This window comes from Trichomycterus rosablanca, chromosome 2 (genome assembly GCF_030014385.1).
Source record: "Trichomycterus rosablanca isolate fTriRos1 chromosome 2, fTriRos1.hap1, whole genome shotgun sequence".
NCBI lineage: Eukaryota > Metazoa > Chordata > Actinopteri > Siluriformes > Trichomycteridae > Trichomycterus > Trichomycterus rosablanca.
This window is the reverse complement of record NC_085989.1, coordinates 54,954,208-54,973,365: the sequence shown is the minus strand read 5'-3', so window position 1 is coordinate 54,973,365 and position 19,158 is coordinate 54,954,208. Positions and strand designations below refer to the sequence as shown.

The window sequence follows — 19,158 nt, the reverse complement described above, 5'->3', positions numbered from 1 at the left end:
TTGCTCCACCACACTAAACAAACAGCTATAAAAAGTGCTAATGAGAAGTGTCAGCCTGAATTAAACCCATGTGGAGGTCCTGGACTGTAGAACTCTGACCACTGTTCCATCTTTCTTTCAGGTTATTCTGCTCTGATCAGTGAGCTCTCCTCCGACTCCTTCACCGGCGCCGACTCCTTTTATGTACGCGTGAACCTCGACCTCTGTTTCCGTGACCAGCCAGGTCTGAGTGTCGGCTGTAATGACGTCCTGCACGTAACCGACACCAGATACAACGGCAAGTACCAGTGGCGCTGCAGCCGCGTGGACGTACAGTCTGGTAAAGCACTGCAGAACGGAGCTGTACCCAACTACAACAGGTACAGAGTCTTGTTCTCATGGTTCTCTTGGTGGTCCAAACCAAACTAGCACATTCAGTGGTGGTTGTGGAATATTCTTGGGGTTTTGATGATAGTTGCTCTTCTTCTTTCCTTCAATACCTATGTGTGCTCATTAAACTTTATTATTTATATTACATTTTAATAAATTCACTTGATTCTTCAAGAGGTAGAAATAATCAGAGGACTGACAGACATTATAGCAAATGTGTTTTGGTTTTCTTGAGTGTTTTTGTGCTGTAACAATATTTATCTTGCTAATTTCTCATCTTTTTGATGGTGATACACTAGAGGCACTCAGATGATACAACAATAAATTGCACTAAACCACTACTAATAAGATCCGTGTTTTAAATCTTATTGGTGTTAATGGTTGGTCTGGGTTCTACACAAACATGATTGGCTATGCTGGTCCCAAATAAGGAGGGTGGAATCAGGAAGGGCATCCAGTGTTAAAACTACACCACATCAGGTATGCAGTGGTATGAAAGTGGTGGTCTAAAGAAAGTGGTGGTCTAGAACAGTGGTGTTCTGGAGAAAGTGGTGACTTGAAGAAAGTAGTGGCCTGCAAAAAGTGGTCGTCTGAAGAAAGTGGTGGTCTGAAGAAGCTGGTGGTTTGAAGAAATTGTTAATTTGGAGAAAGTGGTGGTCCGTAGAAAAATGTAATCTGGAGAAAAAAGTGATCTGGAGAAAAAGGTGATCTGGAGAAAGTGGTGGTCTGGAGAAAAATGTAACCTGGAGAAAAAGGTTATCTGGAGAAAGTGGTGGTCTGGAGAAGATGCTGGTCTGAATGGTGGTCCGGAGAAAGTGATTATACAAAAAAAAGTGGTGATCAGGAGAAAGTGGTGGTCTAGAGAAAGTGGTGATCTGGAGAAGGGAGTGGTTTGGATAAAGTGGTGGTCTAGAGAAAGTACAGTGCCTTGCAAAAGTATTCAGCCCCCTTGAACTTTTCAACCTTTTGCCACATTTCAGGCTTTAAACATAAATATATGAAATTGTAATTTTTTGTGAAGAATCAACAACAAGCGGGACACAATCGTGAAGTGGAACGAAATTTATTGGATATTTTAAACTTTTTTTAGAAATAAAAAACTGAAAAGTGGGGCGTGCAATATTATTCAGCCCCCTTGCGTTAATACTTTGTAGCGCCACCTTTTGCTGCGATTACAGCTGCAAGTCGCTTGGGGTATGTCTCTATTAGTTTTGCACATCGAGATACTGAAATTTTTGCCCATTCTTCCTTGCAAAACAGCTCGAGCTCAGTGAGGTTGGATGGAGAGCGTTTGTGAACAGCAGTTTTCAGCTCTTTCCACAGATTCTCGATGGGATTCAGGTCTGGACTTTGACTTGGCCATTTTAACACCTGGATAAGTTTATTTGTGAACCATTCCATTGTAGATTGTGCTTTATGTTTTGGATCATTGTCTTGTTGGAAGATAAATCACCGTCCCAGTCTCAGGTCTTTTGCAGACTGCAACAGGTTTTCTTCCAGAATGGTCCTGTATTTGGCTCCATCCATCTTCCCATCAATTTTAACCATCTTCCCTGTCCCTGCTGAAGAAAAGCAGGCCCAAACCATGATGCTGCCACCACCATGTTTGACAGTGGGGATGGTGTGTTCAGGGTGATGAGCTGTGTTGCTTTTATGCCAAACATAACGTTTTGCGTTGTGGCCAAAAAGTTCGATTTTGGTTTCATCTGACCAGAGCACCTTCTTCCACATGCTTGGTGTGTCTCCCAGGTGACTTTTTATAGATATCTTTGAGAAATGGCTTTCTTCTTGCCACTCTTCCATAAAGGCCAGATTTGTGCAGTGTATGACTGATTGTTGTCCTATGGACAGATTCTCCCACCTCAGCTGTAGATCTCTGCAGTTCATTCAGAGTGATCATGGGCCTCTTGGCTGCATCTCTGATCAGTCTTCTCCTTGTTTGAGCTGAAAGTTTAGAGGGACGGCCGGGTCTTGGTAGATTTGCAGTGGTCTGATACTCCTTCCATTTCAATATGATCGCTTGCACAGTGCTCCTTGAGATGTTTAAAGCTTGGGAAATCTTTTTGTATCCAAATTCGGCTTTAAACTTCTCCACAACAGTATCTCGGACCTGCCTGGTGTGTTCCTTGGTCTTCATGATGCTCTCTGCGCTTTAAACAGAACTCTGAGACTATCACAGAGCAGGTGCATTTATACGGAGACTTGATTACACACAGGTGGATTCTATTTATCACCATCAGTCATTTAGGTCAACATTGGATCATTCAGAGATCCTCACTGAACTTCTGGAGTGAGTTTGCTGCACTGAAAGTAAAGGGGCTGAATAATATTGCACGCCCCACTTTTCAGTTTTTTATTTCTAAAAAAAGTTTAAAATATCCAATAAATTTCGTTCCACTTCACAATTGTGTCGCACTTGTTATTGATTCTTCACAAAAAATTACAATTTCATATCGTTATGTTTAAAGCCTGAAATGTGGCAAAAGGTTGAAAAGTTCAAGGGGGCTGAATACTTTTGCAAGGCACTGTAGTAGTCTGGAAAAAGTGGTAATTCAGAGTCTGGAGAAAGTGGTGTTCTAGAGAAAGTGGTGTTCTGGAAAATCTTTTTGATCTGAAGAAACTGGTGGTCTGGAGAAAGTGGTGACTTGAAGAAGGTGGTCATCTGGAGACAGTGGTATTCTGGGAAAAGTGGTGATCTGGAGAAAGTGGTGATCTGGAGAAAGTGGTGGTCTGGAGAAGGAGGTGGTCTGGAAAAAGTGATAGTCTAAAGAAAGTGGTGATCTGGAGAAAGTGGTGATCTGGAGAAAGTGGTGGTCTGGAGAAGGAGGTGGTCTGGAAAAAGTGATAGTCTAAAGAAAGTGGTGATCTGGAGAAAGTGGTGATCTGGAGAAAGTGGTGATCTGGAGAAGGAGGTGGTCTGGAAAAAGTGATAGTGTAAAGAAAGTGGTGATCTGGAGAAGGAGGTAGTCTGGAGACAGTGATAGTCTGGAGAAAGTGGTGATCTGGAGAAGGAGGTGGTCTGGAAAAAGTGATAGTGTAAAGAAAGTGGTGATCTGGAGAAGGAGGTGGTCTGGAGACAGTGGTAGTCTGGAGAAAGTGGTGATCTGGAGAAGGAGGTGGTCTGGAGACAGTGGTAGTCTGGAGAAAGTGGTGATCTGGAGAAGGAGGTGGTCTGGAGACAGTGGTAGTCTGGAGAAAGTGGTGATCTGGAGAAGGAGGTGGTCTGGAGACAGTGGTAGTCTGGAGAAAGTGGTGATTTGGAGAAGGAGGTGGTTTGGAGACAGTGGTAGTCTGGAGAAAGTGGTGATTTGGAGAAGGAGGTGGTCTGGAGACAGTGGTAGTCTGGAGAAAGTGGTGATCTGGAGAAGGAGGTGGTCGGGAGACAGTGGTAGTCTGGAGAAAGTGGTGATTTGGAGACAGTGGTGGGTACAGTTTATATTCATGGCAAGATCCCTCATACCAAGGAGAAACATCTCGAAGATCCACATCAGCTATAGAGAGAGACTAAACAAAATCATAGAAAAGAAAACTGCACATATTTTTTTTGTTAAAACACCATGTAGGTCAGAACAACAGTCATATTTTGGTTGTGTGGTTTTGTTGTGTTTCAGGGCGCAGCAGTTACTGTTGGTAAATTTGCGCAGTAAGAAGAAAGTAAGTTCTCACCCTTCTGCTTAATGCATTTACACACTGATGTCCAAGCAAATGTTTGTTAGAGACTTGCTGATGCTGAAAAAGCCACGAGCATAAAATCAAACCAGCTCAAATCTGTTGGTTTTTAATGCCTCATCATTTCTCCTCCAAACATATTTAGTCTTCATTTTATCTGACCACAAAACTCTCCTCCAGAAGCCTTGAGGCTCAGTAAAATAAGTGCAACCACTAATGAGGAATCATTACAAAACTTTTACACCAAATTAATTATCTACGTTTCTGTCTGTATTTTTTGACACAGCAGATTTTAAGTTTTGGAACCATTACAGGAATTCTGGACTTTCCAAGTTCGAATCTCAGCTCTGCTATCAGTTGGGTGGGTGCCCCCTAGCAGGCACAATTGGCATTTCCTGCAGCCGACAGAATTGCTCACCAGTCTGCTGAGTGGGAAAACACTGGACTAAAAAAGGGGGCGGAGTCTTTGACACTGTGTAAGGACCCTGGTTAGTAGCCCGAGGTGCCTGTACAGAAGTGGTGGAACGTGGAACACAGTACATGACACTCCATGTGCGAATCCACTGAAGTATGGGTGAATAAGAAGGGGTCGGTGGGGCACACTCAGGTCAGGTGAATATTCCTCTTCTCGGAATGCCATCGAGGTCTCCAGCAGCAAAAGAATAAATGGCTACGATCAACTGGGAGAAAAAGGGAAGAAATGCAGAAATAAAATAGCAAAAAAACACAGAGAATTTAACACCGCTGTGCTGTAACCCTGCTGTAAATCACTCACCAGAAATCATTCATTTGATACAAACAGCTTGAAGTAATTAATTAAAACAAATTAAACTTGACATAACGACTCTAACACTGTTTATGTCTTTGTGTAGTTTGGTAGGAAGTTTTGTGAGCGGGTTCGACTGGTGAAACCCATCACTGCTAAATGTTGTGGGGTTGGCTCCTCCCAGCCGGTCCTCTACACACTCAGTAACCGTAAGCCCCTCCCACTTTTCTATTTTCTACATTTCTAACTAACCTCTGTAGTTACTCACAATAGTGCTGAAGGCTGAGCGCCCACTTTTCCATCAGCTCTGATCTCTCAGTTATCTCTGCTCATGAGTGTTTCTACTGCTGAGATGATGAACCTGTGGTCCAAAGTTCTGTATAGTAAGTTGAAATGGGAAGAAAGAAGGTCAGTGTACAAATGATTACTTTCTCTTTGAGCCACATGTTTGTTATTTCAGCAGTAGAGACACTTATGACCAGTAATAACTGAGAGAAGTTTGGGGTTCCTAGCCGTGTGATGAGACTGCATTAAAGGCAGCTACAGTGTATCACAAAAGTGAGTACACCCCTCACATTTCTGCAAATATTTCATTATATCTTTTCATGGGACAACACTATAGACATGAAACTTGGATATAATTTAGAGTAGTCAGTGTACAGCTTGTATAGCAGTGTAGATTTACTGTCTTCTGAAAATAACTCAACACACAGCCATTAATGTCTAAATAGCTGCAACATAAGTGAGTACACCCCACAGTGAACATGTCCAAATTGTGCCCAAATGTGTCGTTGTCCCTCCCTGGTGTCATGTGTCAAGGTCCCAGGTGTAAATGGGGAGCAGGGCTGTTAAATTTGGTGTTTTGGGTACAATTCTCTCATACTGGCCACTGGATATTCAACATGGCACCTCATGGCAAAGAACTCTCTGAGGATGTGAGAAATAGAATTGTTGCTCTCCACAAAGATGGCCTAGGCTATAAGAAGATTGCTAACACCCTGAAACTGAGCTACAGCATGGTGGCCAAGGTCATACAGCGGTTTTCCAGGACAGGTTCCACTCGGAACAGGCTTCGCCAGGGTCGACCAAAGAAGTTGAGTCCACGTGTTTGGCGTCATATCCAGAGGTTGGCTTTAAAAAATAGACACATGAGTGCTGCCAGCATTGCTGCAGAGGTTGAAGACGTGGGAGGTCAGCCTGTCAGTGCTCAGACCATACACCGCACACTGCATCAACTCAGTCTGCATGGTCGTCATCCCAGAAGGAAGCTGACACACAAGAAAGCCAGCAAACAGTTTGCTGAAGACAAGCAGTCCAAGAACATGGATTACTGGAATGCCCTGTGGTCTGACGAGACCAAGATAAACTTGTTTGGCTCAGATGGCGTCCAGCATGTGTGGCGGCGCCCTGGTGAGAAGTACCAAGACAACTGTATCTTGCCTACAGTCAAGCATGGTGGTGGTAGCATCATGGTCTTGGGCTGCATGAGTGTTGCTGGCACTGGGGAGCTGCAGTTCATTGAGGGAAACATGAATTCCAACATGCACTGTGACATTCTGAAACAGAGCATGATCCCCTCCATTCGAAAACTGGGCCTCATGGCAGTTTTCCAACAGGATAACGACTCCAAACACAACCTCCAAGATGACAACTGCCTTGCTGAGGAAGCTGAAGGTAATGGTGATGGACTAAACCCAATTGAGCTTCTGTGGCACATCCTCAAGTGGAAGGTGGAGGAGTTCAAGGTGTCTAACATCCACCAGCTCCGTGATGCCATCATGGAGGAGTGGAAGAGGATTCCAGTAGCAACCTGTGCAGCTCTGGTGAATTCCATGCCCAGGAGGGTTAAGGCAGTGCTGGATAATAATGGTGGTCACACAAAATATTGACACTTTGGGCACAATTTGGACATGTTCACTGTGGGGTGTACTCACTTATGTTGCCAGCCATTTAGACATTAATGGCTGTGTGTTGAGTTATTTTCAGAAGACAGTAAATCTACACTGCTTTACAAGTTGTACACTGACTACTCTAAGTTATATCCAAGTTTTATTTCTATAGTGTTGTCCCATGAAAAGATATAATAAAATATTTGCAGAAATGTGAGGGGTGTACTCACTTTTGTGATACACTGTATATGACACAAGACTACAGGCGCTACAAGACAAGAGGACGTTGGAGAACACTGACCCATCTGTACAGCCAACCATCCAGCTACCTGATTCAGTTCTATAAAACAAAACAAAAACACCAGATTACAGAATGAATTGTGAATCACATAAGGAAGTTTCGTTTTACCAGTTTATTCCTCTATAGTCAACATTGTTGTTTAAGCCCAGTTAGTAGAGGGTGATATGGGTGTTGGATAGCTTTGTTTCATAAAGAAATCATGTTTAATGATCAGAATTAATCCAGTGTAGTGATTATGTGTGATGATTAATCTCACCTGATTGTGTGTGTTTGTAGGTAATGAGGAACATCCAATACCATACAGTCTGGTACAGCCGGTGCATGTGGAGAGTAAAAGGCCGGTTATCTTCTCTCCATCTGTTCTGTCTCGGAGTCTCATAGAGCGATTACTGCAACCTGCAGATTCAGGACTTTACTTTAATTCCTGTCAACCAGGTAAACACACACACACACACTAACACACACACACACACTCAAACACAAAAACACACCGAGGTATCCAGTTTTGGTGACTCCAACAGTGTTTGAGCCTCGGCTTCTCAAAACAATGTCATAATCTACTGTGCTAAGACTGTGCTTCTTAAACTATGGTACAGTACTCAGCCTCCCTCTGGTGGTATGTAAGAGGATCTACTGAAATGAAAGTAAAGAAGAGAGGATGAGGAGGACAATATTTCCAATTAGGGTTAGTAGATTTCTCAGCAGACTGGGCTGTGCATTATATCATATTAGTTTTAAATTATAGCTGAACAGGTAGATCTATACAGTAATAAATTTAATGTAAGAAATACTGGTGGTACTTGGTGTAAAATGGTTTGAAATCCATTGCACTAAGATCTGTTCAAGTGACTCCTAAACAGGAGCATCTACAGAAGGTTTAGCCATATACTAGCAAGAATGAGTCTAAACGGTTTAAGATCAACATTCCTCAATGAGAAATTACAGGGATTTTAGTTAGTTAACACATCACATCTGTAGACGAGCTTTAATTGTGTGTGTGTGTGTGTTTGTGTGTGTTTAGAACCGATAGCAGTGAGTGAGCGTGATGATAAGAGTGTGTTCATGTTGGATCACACACACACTTCAGATCACACACTCGGCATCAGACTGCAAAGTATACAGGAAGTTATTGACCAGGTACACACACACACACAATTATCTTTTACTCAGTGATTGTTTTATGATGTACATTGAACATACAGATTAAGTTTGTATGTTACTGACATGTGACTGACATGTATCTTACATGTTACTGACACATTCCACTGTCCAGTTTTGGTGAGCCTGGGCCCACTGTAGCCTTAGATTCATGTTCTCACCTGCTGTTGTAGTTCTGAGATGCTCTTCTGCTCATCATGATGGTTCAGACTGATTATCTAATGGAGGAGCAGGTTACAGGTGTTTCTAGTTAGTGTATTTACATGTGTGTGTGTGTGTGTGTGTGTGTGTGTGTGTGTAGGATAAACACTGTTTGCTGCAGTTGAGTGTGAGCAGTGTGTAAGCACTGTTAAAGCATGGCGTGTATCCCATCATCATCCACATTATACCCAAAGATAAGAAGGGCAGGAAGTTCCGGTACGACATATACATACACACTTACACACACATATATATATATACATACACACATACTGTATGAACACACACACACACACACATACAAACATGTATTTATAAAACGGATAGTTCCGGTCCTAAAATCTGATGCCGCGTTCGAAGCAGTTGTAAAATCCCCGATAAACGCACACCTATGATCATTCCATATTAATACGCCACTGAATAGAAAAAGTTAATGTTATTTAAGCCCTCGTGTTGCCTAGCAACACTGTTAATCAAACTATGTTGCGTCGCGAAAGAATGCTTTATTGTTTTAAGTTTATACACAATAAATACATTTATGAATTAAACATTGTTGTATTTATTATATTTTATGTTGACCGCCGTTTTATAAAAGCAATAAGCCACTTGAGACCGTGCATTACTGTTATGATTTTAGATTCTAAAATCACAGTAACGCACGGCCTCTCGTGGCTTATTGCTTTAGTAAACACCTGCACACACACGTACATATACAAGTATGTAGCAGACTCGAAATCCCAAATCTGGGGTTAATTCCACTTTACACTGTTTAAAGGTTTGCATAAAATCATTTATCTAACCTAACAGTACAATTCAGTACAAATATATTCACTATTACTCCAGTAGATGGAGCTCAAGTAACATAAAAGAAAATAGTGACATTATTACTGTTACACCTTACAATTCATCACCTGTGATCGTTTAGTGTCTTTATTAACATTTTAGAATCCAAGAAGCCTCGAAATATTACATTTAAACCCAGATTATAATTACTCAAAACATGAACATACCTGAGGGAAGTAGCATGTAGCACAGATAGCTCACACGGATAATACAGCTCTCTCTCTCTCTCTCTCTCTCACTAACTACTGATAGCCGAGAAGCTAACTGAGCTAAACATCGTCATATTTTTTTAGTTGAAGAGCCACTACAAACATCTACTGTGTTTTTAATAAAAGCCGGGAAACGCTGCACGAGCTTACTGTAGGTGTAACGGTTATAACGGTTATAATGGTCACAGCTACACCTCAGCAAACCACATATTTATAAATGACATAAATCTCAAACTATTCAACTAATTACAATTAATTATAATGTGACATCCTGTAAATGAGCAAATAAAGGTTTAGTAAAGTTCACATCACAGAGATCTCACAATTAATATTTGCTTTGCCATACTAATAAACGTGTATATATTTATATTAACAAATCCCACCTGGGTCATTCCTACTATTCGGTGCCATTTCAGGTTGGTAACTTTCTATAAAAAAGTGCAAAACGTCTTAAAAAAAAGCTTAAATGTCCCTCAGTTTATCCTGCAATTTTTTTTTAAGAACGTTTTTATAAACAAGCTTTATCTAAAAAAAGATACGTTGTTTTTAAAGGCACAATGTAATTTGAATACATTTCTTTTAGCATAAAAAGGAATTTCAATGGAATTTGGCTCCATTTTTAAATTATTTCATTTTACGGATTCATTTCCTCCAGGTAACCACAAAGATATGCATAATAATTGTTGATTTTATTTAATTAATATAAAAAAAACCACACAGGTAACAGGGTGGACAGACAAGAAACAGGGTGGACAGGACGTAACAGGGTGGACATCATACAGTTACCAACAGTACATTTAATTAAAAAGAAGCAACTTGTGTCCCCCACCCTCATCCCCCACCTTCAACCATCAAATGTACTGAACACCTAAAGTAATTATCAGGAACATTTTTCAGTCTAGTGCTCTCATATAAGTAATAAGTAAATAAGTATTTGATCCCCTGCTGATTTTGTAAGTTTACCCCCTTACAAAGACTTGAACAGTCTATAATTTTTATCGTAGGTACACTTCAACTGTGAGAGACAGAATCTAAAAAAAAAATCCAGAAAAAAAACCATTAAATAAAGGTTATAAATTAATTTGTATTTAATTAAGGGAAATAAGTATTTGATCCCCTACCAACCAGCAAGAATTCTGACCCCCACAGACGAGTTATGTGCCCATGAGGCACACAAATTATTTCTGTCCCTGTATAAAAGACACCTGTCACAGAATCAGTTTCTTCCGTTCAAATCTCTCGACCACCATGAGCAAGACCAAAGAGCTATCAAAGGATGTCAGGGACAAGATTGTAGACCTGCACAAGGCTGGAATGGGCTACAAGACCATCAGCAAGAAGCTTGGTGAGAAAGAGACCACTGTTGGCGCAATATTTTGAAAATGGACGAAATACAAGATCACAGCCCTTGCTCTGGAGCTCCATGCAAAAGCTCCTCCCGTGTAATTCTGGGCTGACCTGACCTTTCTCAGAATCATTCTTACCCCACCAGGTGAGAACTTGCATGGAGCTTCAGAGCGAGGGCGATTGACTGTGATCTTGTATTTCTTCCATTTTCGAATTATCGCACCAACAGTGGTCTCTTTCTCACCAAGCTTCTTGCTGATGGTCTTGTAGCCCATTCCAGCCTTGTGCAGGTCTACAATCTTGTCCCTGACGTCCTTTGATAGCTCTTTGGTCTTGCCCATGGTGGTTGAGAGATTTGAACGGAAGAAACTGATTCTGTGACAGGTGTCTTTTATACAGGGACAGGACTAATTTGTGTGCCTCATGGGCACATACCCGGTCTGTGGGGGTCAGAATTCTTGCTGGTTGGTAGGGGATCAAATACTTATTTACTTCAAATACTTATATACTCTGCTTTCTCTTCCTTTCTCGCCATTTCTTTCTCTGTGCTCTCTTCTCTCTTTCACGGAGGTCTGACACTTCTTTTTTTCTACCTTCATCTCTGTCCTTTCTCCACCTCTCCTTCTCTTTACTAAGGTATCTCTGCCTTTTTTCTCAACGTGGAGAACAAGAGGACATGTTCTATTGTCAGATGAAACAAAACTCAAGCTTTTAAGCAACAAACACTTAAGGTGGGTTTGACAGTGGTATGACTACACTAAAAAAACTTGATCACTATTAAGTATGGTGAAGGATCTGTGATGCTGCAGCCCTGGTACCCTTGTTAGCGTACATGGTATCATGAACTCCAGGAAATGCAAAAATATTTTAAATCTAAATCTTTCTGCCACTGCCAGGAAACTGAAAATGGGTCTTCAATGGATCTTCCAGCAGAACCAATGATCCAAAACATGTGTCCAGTTTAATGCAAAATGGCTACCTCTGTCCTCTAATCTAAACCCATAAAAAACCTGTGGATACAGAACAGAGTTCACAAGAGAGGATCTTGACCCTGGACAATCTGGAGAGATTCTGTAAAATAGGAATGAACTCAATTTTGTTTTGCTTTAATATGGTGTTATAGAAGAAGACTCAGTGCTGTGTTGTTGGCAAAGGTACAAAGTACTAAATGTACTTTTTTTCAGTGTGAGATTAATTTACCAAAAGCTGAAATTCTTATAAACCCTTTTCACTCACATTTACCAGGGTTCCAAACAGTGTTAATTTTGACAGCAAATTTTGATTTAGTTTTAGTCATAGTCTTTTGACTAAAATGTCATTTAGTTTTAGTCGTAATTTAGTCATCTGAATTGTTTTAGTTTTAGTCTAGTTTTAGTCGACTAATTATCATAAGACTTTAGTCGACTAAATCTACAGTCGATTCAGTCGACTAAAATACATATTTATTTGTTTGTTTATTAGGATTTTAACGTCATGTTTTTACACATTGGTTACATTCATGACAGGAACGGTAGTTACTCATTACACAAGTTTATTTGATTCACAAGGTTATATCGAACACAGTAATGGACAAATTTAGTGTCTTCAATTCACCTCACTTGCACGTCTTTGGACTGTGGGAGGAAACCGGAGCACCCGGAGGAAACTCACGCAGACACGAGGAGAACATGCAAACTCCACACAGAAAAGACCTGGACCGCCCCACCTGGGGTTCGAACCCTTCTTGCTGTAAGGCGACAGTGTTACCCACTTAGCCACCGTGCCGCCCTAAAATACATATAAAGGGTGTAAAATGTAAATGCTTTTTTATCACTTCCTTTAAATTATTGAAGTCATTATATACACTTACACAAAATGAAACATTTTTAACCAGTTATGGAATATTATTAATGTTTGAATGTGCAATACACACATAAACAGATTTAACTTATTTCAAACAACATCTTTATTTAACTGACCCTGCTTATTGAGCATAACAATAACAAAATATTAATGACCAGTAGGCCTGCTCTGCCTGAAACATATATGCATTGTTCATAACAAATTGCATATTACATTCTTTATAAAAGTGGGTACCATAAAAGCAGCAGTGCCGTTATGTTGCCATTATACTGCCAGCAGTGCCAGATGTCGTTTCAGATTTGTTGTGTTTTTACCAGAGACCGTCGCCCCACATGGTTTACACATAGTCTTGTTTTTCACGACGTCAAATGAGAAATGTGTCCATATATCGGCTCTCCTCTTTCTCCCTGTTGACATTGTGGAGTTAATCTAGTTCCATGAGTAAAGACAGTTCACAGGCTAGTCTGGTCTTCCCGGGTTTAGATCAAATTTGCGCAGGTGTGCTCTTACCGCGGTACCGCAAAAGATTAGTACTGATTGGATGACTAATCGGCTTGTCCCGCCTTTCCACGTACGCTAAAGTAGTTCTGATTGGATCTCTTTCTAACTTGTCCCTACCTTCCACAAAACTAAATCAGTTATTGGATGTCGTCCCTGCCAAACATTTTCGTCTCGTTTTTATTCGTTGACGAAAGTGTCGATTCATTTCGTCATAGTTTTTATCATTTTTATGTAGTTTCTATTTAGTTATCGTCTCGTTTTCGTCATGAAAAAAAGGTTCGTTGACGAAAACTATGACGGAAATCATTCGTCAACGAAATTAACACTGGTTCCAAATAGTTGGGGAGAGGATTGGATATATTCTTTACATCAGGGGTCACCAACCTTTTCGAGACCGAGAGCTACTTCAAGGCTACTGAATAATATGAAGGGCTACTTGGTGATACAAACTTCCTGAATAACACAAAGTTGCACGGTTCACCTTAATAATAATGATATTATTATAATAATTAATAAATACAAACATTATTTTTAAAAATATGGTTTGTAGTTTTTAATGTGTTTGTATAAAAATGGTTTGACATTAATCCATCAAATCATTACAAGACTTGAATGGATTTATTTGTCTGTAATAAGTGCAGAGTAAATAAATGTCTCCTACGTTTTCTGTTAGTTTGATGACGCTCCCTAACTTGTTAGCTGACGTCCCAGCTAACACAGAACGTTCCCGTAACGTTCGATTTTGGTTCCCCTATGGTTATTTTTAGGGAACCATCCCATAACGTTATGGTAACGTTCTATTTTCGTTTAAAAAAATCAGCGCTGTTCCCGGAACGTTCCGGGAACTATGAAACCTAACGTTCTCTCATGGTTTTATGAAAACTAACAGAAAACGTTATCTAAAAGTTGCCTTAAGGTTTTCTTTCTTATGTATTTAAAGTAACGTTCCAGTAACGTTCCCGGAAGGTTTTCTTATGATCTTTAAAGTTTTTTAGTAGGAACTTACCAAAAAAGCAGCCTTTTGCTTGAGACGGTCCATGTAGATCTACCTTTACTTACAAGTACCAACCATAAAACTATGAAACCTAACGTTCTCTCATGGTTTTATGAGAACTAACAGAGAACGTTAGTTAAAGCTTGTATAAGGTTTTATTTCTTATGTGTATAAAGTATCGTTCCAGTAACGTTCCCGGAAGGTTTTCTCATGATCCAGTGAGAGTAATTAGCTCTCTCTATATATAGCAAGCAGAACTCTCCATTAGCACAACTAGAAAGTGAGGTTTTCTTGTCTAAAGTTTTCAATAATTTAAAGGTTAGTACAAGGTTCCCTTAAAGGTTTCAATAATTTTAAGGTTACGGGAACGTTAGGGGAACGTTCCCAGAACTATAATGCACAACCAAACGGGAACGTTCTATTTCCGTAAAGAAAACTTTCCTGGGGAACCAAAGGGCAACCAAAATGATCCGTTCCCAGAACGTTCTGGGAACCAAAAAATGTTAGCTGGGATGTTAAACGAATGTTGAATATTAAACTAACTTTACCACAGTCAGATACTGTGATGATTTTAGAACAAATCATGTTTATTGTTAGTTACGTAAGATTTAAAAAAATCTGCGATGTACAGGGAAGTTTTAGTGACACGCACTGAAGTGTCTCTCCACATTCCTCCCAATCATTGTGAAAATATTAGTTTTTTTTTTTTTAGTTTTTTTTTTAACAAACTCTACATATGTTTTCACTGTAATTTTGGGTGATTAAGTATACATTTACATTTTCAGCATTTAGCAGACGCCTTTATCCAAAGCGACTTACTTTACACACTGAAAAAATGGAAACTGGAGGGCTGTTCAAGTTTTTGAAAGATTTACTCTGGATGTGGACCGCAAACTACACGGAAAAGGTCATTACATTTATTAATTTTCAGTCAGTGTTAGAGGTAGTTTGTTTACATGCGATATTTGAACAAGTTTAGTTTTTTATATGCCGATAATTTCGAGTGAAAAGAAGTTTATTTTAATGCTTGAACATTAACTATGCTAATGCTAGAAGACTTAAACTATCTTTTTTATCAGTATTAACGTAATGCTGCACAAAATGTGTTTTAGATTTTTTAAATTTATGTGACAGAACTTTTCTTTTAAAATCCGTAATAAATGGTAGTTGTTTAAAACGTTACTATTGTAAAACAAGCTAACACTTGTCAAAATAGACTTTAAATATATATAAATTAGATAACTACATTAGTTAAATAATATTATAATTCTTTAGACGGTGTTAGTCAGTTTTCTCATGATAAAAGCCTTTATGGAGTCCCACTGTAATTTCCTATGGTTTATTTTACTTTACAAATAACATTTTTTTTTAACTGTTTAGACGTTTTTTCATCTAGTGCCATTGTTTGGCCTCTTGAGAGCTGTTCCAAAGGTTGTGCAATTGTGGTGAGTTTCATTTTATTTCATTTTGAACAAAATCTTAGATGGTTGAACTGAGATTTTAATGTAAATGTAATGTAATGATTTAGCACTTAAAAGTATATGTCTGAAATGTATATAAACAGACCACAAATGTGTTTCTGTAAAGTTTTACCAAATGGTTGAAATACAAAAATTGTATATGAAAAATTTAACATTTTCATTTCGGTAAAAGCCAGAGGCTCTGTAATTGTAAATACTACTTGGATGCTTTTAGTTATTTTATTTCATTCTTAACCAAATTGTAAGTTGAATTGAAATATGGATTAGCTGTTAGATTTACATGTATAGAAAGTACTTGATTTCTATAAAGTAGTTAGTTAAAAAAAAAGTTTAAAGTTATTTTAAATGAAATAATACAATTTATTTTGTACTTTATAGGTATCCTCCAGCTTTGCTCTGAGTGCTGTTTCAATGTGCTGTTTCTTTAGTGGTGAGCATTATTTTTATATAAATGCATTTGTTGGTTTACTTGTTCCGCAGCATGACTGATGCTATTCATTTTAAAAAATTTGCTAAAAGAATTGCAAGAATATAGATCATTTCTATTTTTTTAGATGCACATCATTGTTATGTACTTTTTTCCAACAGCCCTGAAGTGAGTCGTACTTTCTTTAAGGTTCTTATGTTCAATTTTTTGTTAAAACTGTTTTAGATGGGTGTCACTAATATAGTCAAACCTAATTATTCTAAATATTGACACTCCTCGGTACAACACAAGTTAAACAGCAACACAAACTACAGTCTCTAAAGTTGCTGTAAATGTTAATTAACACTTCCATTAAACCAGCATTTCTCAAAGTGTGGGGCACGCCCCCCTTGGGGGGCGCAGAGGCATAACGGGGGGGCGCGCCTGACCGAAATTAAGCGCGGAACCAATGTTTTGACGTCGGATTTTACGAAGGACAATAAACAAACCATGTTTTCAGGTCTGTCAGTATTAATTCTGACAGAGTCTAGATCAGGGGTGCCAGATACATCAATCACACAGTCAGGCCCCCCACCACCACTTTGCCGGCAACTTTGTTGCGGAAGCATTTCTGCACGCAGGTGTTCCCACAGGGACACAATTCAAAAGCGCACCTCAAACAAGCAGTTCTCCATCAAAACAGTGCAGTTATACACTCAACATTTATGTCAACAACCAACACAATTACAGAATAAGTACTTACTACCGCTACTTACTACGTTGTGGCGCGTTACGAGAAAAGGCACCAACAGGCTCTGCACATTCCAGTGTTGCCAGATTGGGTGGTATCCAATTTAACAGCAGTTAAATAACACTTCTATTTAAAAGAAAATATTCCGTTTTAAGAAGCTCCAGTATTATAAAAGCTATTAAAAGTAAAGTCAATTTTCAATGCTGAGTTGGCTTAATAGTGTTGGTCAGTCTGTGTCATATTGTTAAAAGAAAATTAAAATTAGTTTTCCGATCTACTTTTTAAGGTCTGCCTCATCATTTTTCAAAAAAGCTATTAAGCTTCTTTAAATGCGCTTCAGTTCCAATATTGATATTCAGCTTTACAGAAAGAGTGACTGAAAAAAAAACATTATGAGGAAGAATTTCAAAGATATTCCTTTGCGATACTTCATTTGGCTGTGTGTAATGATGACACTCAATTGAACCCCAGAACATGCTAGCGTGAATGCATGGGATGACCAGTAGACTGAAACAGGAGATCTCAAACCATGAAAGTGTGTAAACCCCTGGTCTAGATGTACAGAATGGAGAGGTAATTGACAGGGATAAAAATAAATGTGATAAGACTTGAACTCTCACAAATGACTTTTTTTGGCACAGATTCAACGTTATCTTTTTTTGCAAATTTAATTTCCTTTTTTTTTAAATAGCGGACTGGTTGAAGGAGCAGTTTAGTGATGGCAAAAGTGGTGTGGTAAAGTCAACAGAAATGACTGATATAAAGGTCAAATGAAAATTAATGATCTTTTTTTTGGGGGGGGGGGGGGGGGTGACGACAGATTTTCGTCTTTCAAAAGGGGGGGCGTGACAGATTTTCATCTTCCAAAGGGGGGCGTGACAAAAAAAGTTTGAGAACCACTGCATTAAACACAGATGACTAAAAATGACGTGTAAATGAATATGGGTAATAAAAATACAGTAAATAGAATAATAATTCTGATGAGAATATTGCAGTTGAAATCCGTTTTTGGGGCCCAGTGCGATCGTTCACAAAAATGTGTAGGCTAACTTCAGAACCTGTCCTTTCATTCTGCAGTACAATATTTCCTCTACACATAAGCAATGTGTTTGTGTAATCTCATTTTGTGACTGTGTGTTTATCAGGCAGCAGATGAAGCCCTCATCCAGGGATCCATTGAGGAGACCACACTGGGAATATATGTTTTGAAACAAAGAGATGCCAGTGATAAACCGGATGACATTGGGATTGTCCTTGAGGGTCAAGTGGTCTTGCAGGAGTTGGATAACGTTGCATTAGCTTCTGCGATGTTGTTTGGCCTAATGTATGCTCTAAAACTAAACTACCCTCCTGAACTCAAGTACACCTTCGACGTGCTTCAGAAGGTTGTCATGGAGCTGGAAGGCAACACACTCGCTAAGAAAGTCCAAGTCCTTAAAAACAGACTTTATCAGTGAACTGACATGTTTTGAAATGAATCACTGAATAGAGGGTATCTTTTATGACCCCTCTCATTAATTTTTGTGAACATATTCAAATGCTTTGTTAAATATGCATATATTATTTATAACTGGCACAGTACCCCCTTTCCTGTTGGATTTAGGGGTGATTTGTTCATGCATTAGTTACTGTTGAATACTGTAATGGTGGGAAGCAAGTCATTATAATCGTTTGAGCACTTGCACATTTATGGGGCCTTTGTTATTTACAACACTACATCGTAAGTTAGGTGAACAACAATTATTATAAGGAAAGTCTTACTGTTTTGTTTGAGGTTTGACCGTATAATACCTACTGCTTCATTATAAATCCCATTTATCAAAGATATTAGCTGTCCAGAGTTGAAAACTACAGTGTTGTAAAAAAAAGTATTTGCCCCTTCCCAAATTCTTATATTGTTGTTAATTTGTCACATTTTAATGTCTAAGATTTTTAAACTAATTTTAATATAAGATAGTCAACATGAGTAAACACATTTCTATTTCACATGTTCAATAAACTAAATTATCATTTAAAAGCTGCAGTCATGCCTAGTAACACCGAACACATTTGTCAATTGGATTATCGGTTATCGGTGTTATCTGTATTGAATAAATCTTCATGAAACTAAATGATCATTTAAAAGCTGCGTTTGTGTTTGCTTGTGTTGGTTATTTTGTGTTAATGTTATTTGGAATGTGACATTGGCAACAGTAGAAGATTTGGGAAGGTGCAAATAGATTTTCACAGCCTTGTATGTAAGAATTATTTGCGTCATTGTGGATCATTCTTCATTGATGCCATTTTTTTTGTCTTGAAGAGGAACTCTTTATGTTCTGTAACGTTTTTGCATAATTAATGGTTAGCATGTCAACAGATTCATTCAGTGTAGTTTGGTGTGAAATGCTCTGTTTTAGAGAAATTTGCAGTTTTTATATGTAATATTCATGCT

General features: G+C 38.9%; 1 pseudogene; it reads left to right on the top strand.

Moving 5' to 3' along the window:
- LOC134302360 (caspase recruitment domain-containing protein 10-like) overlaps nt 1–18,184 on the top strand; it is a 34,809-nt pseudogene extending 16,625 nt beyond the window's left edge.
- Nucleotides 18,185–19,158: the final 974 nt, after the last annotated feature.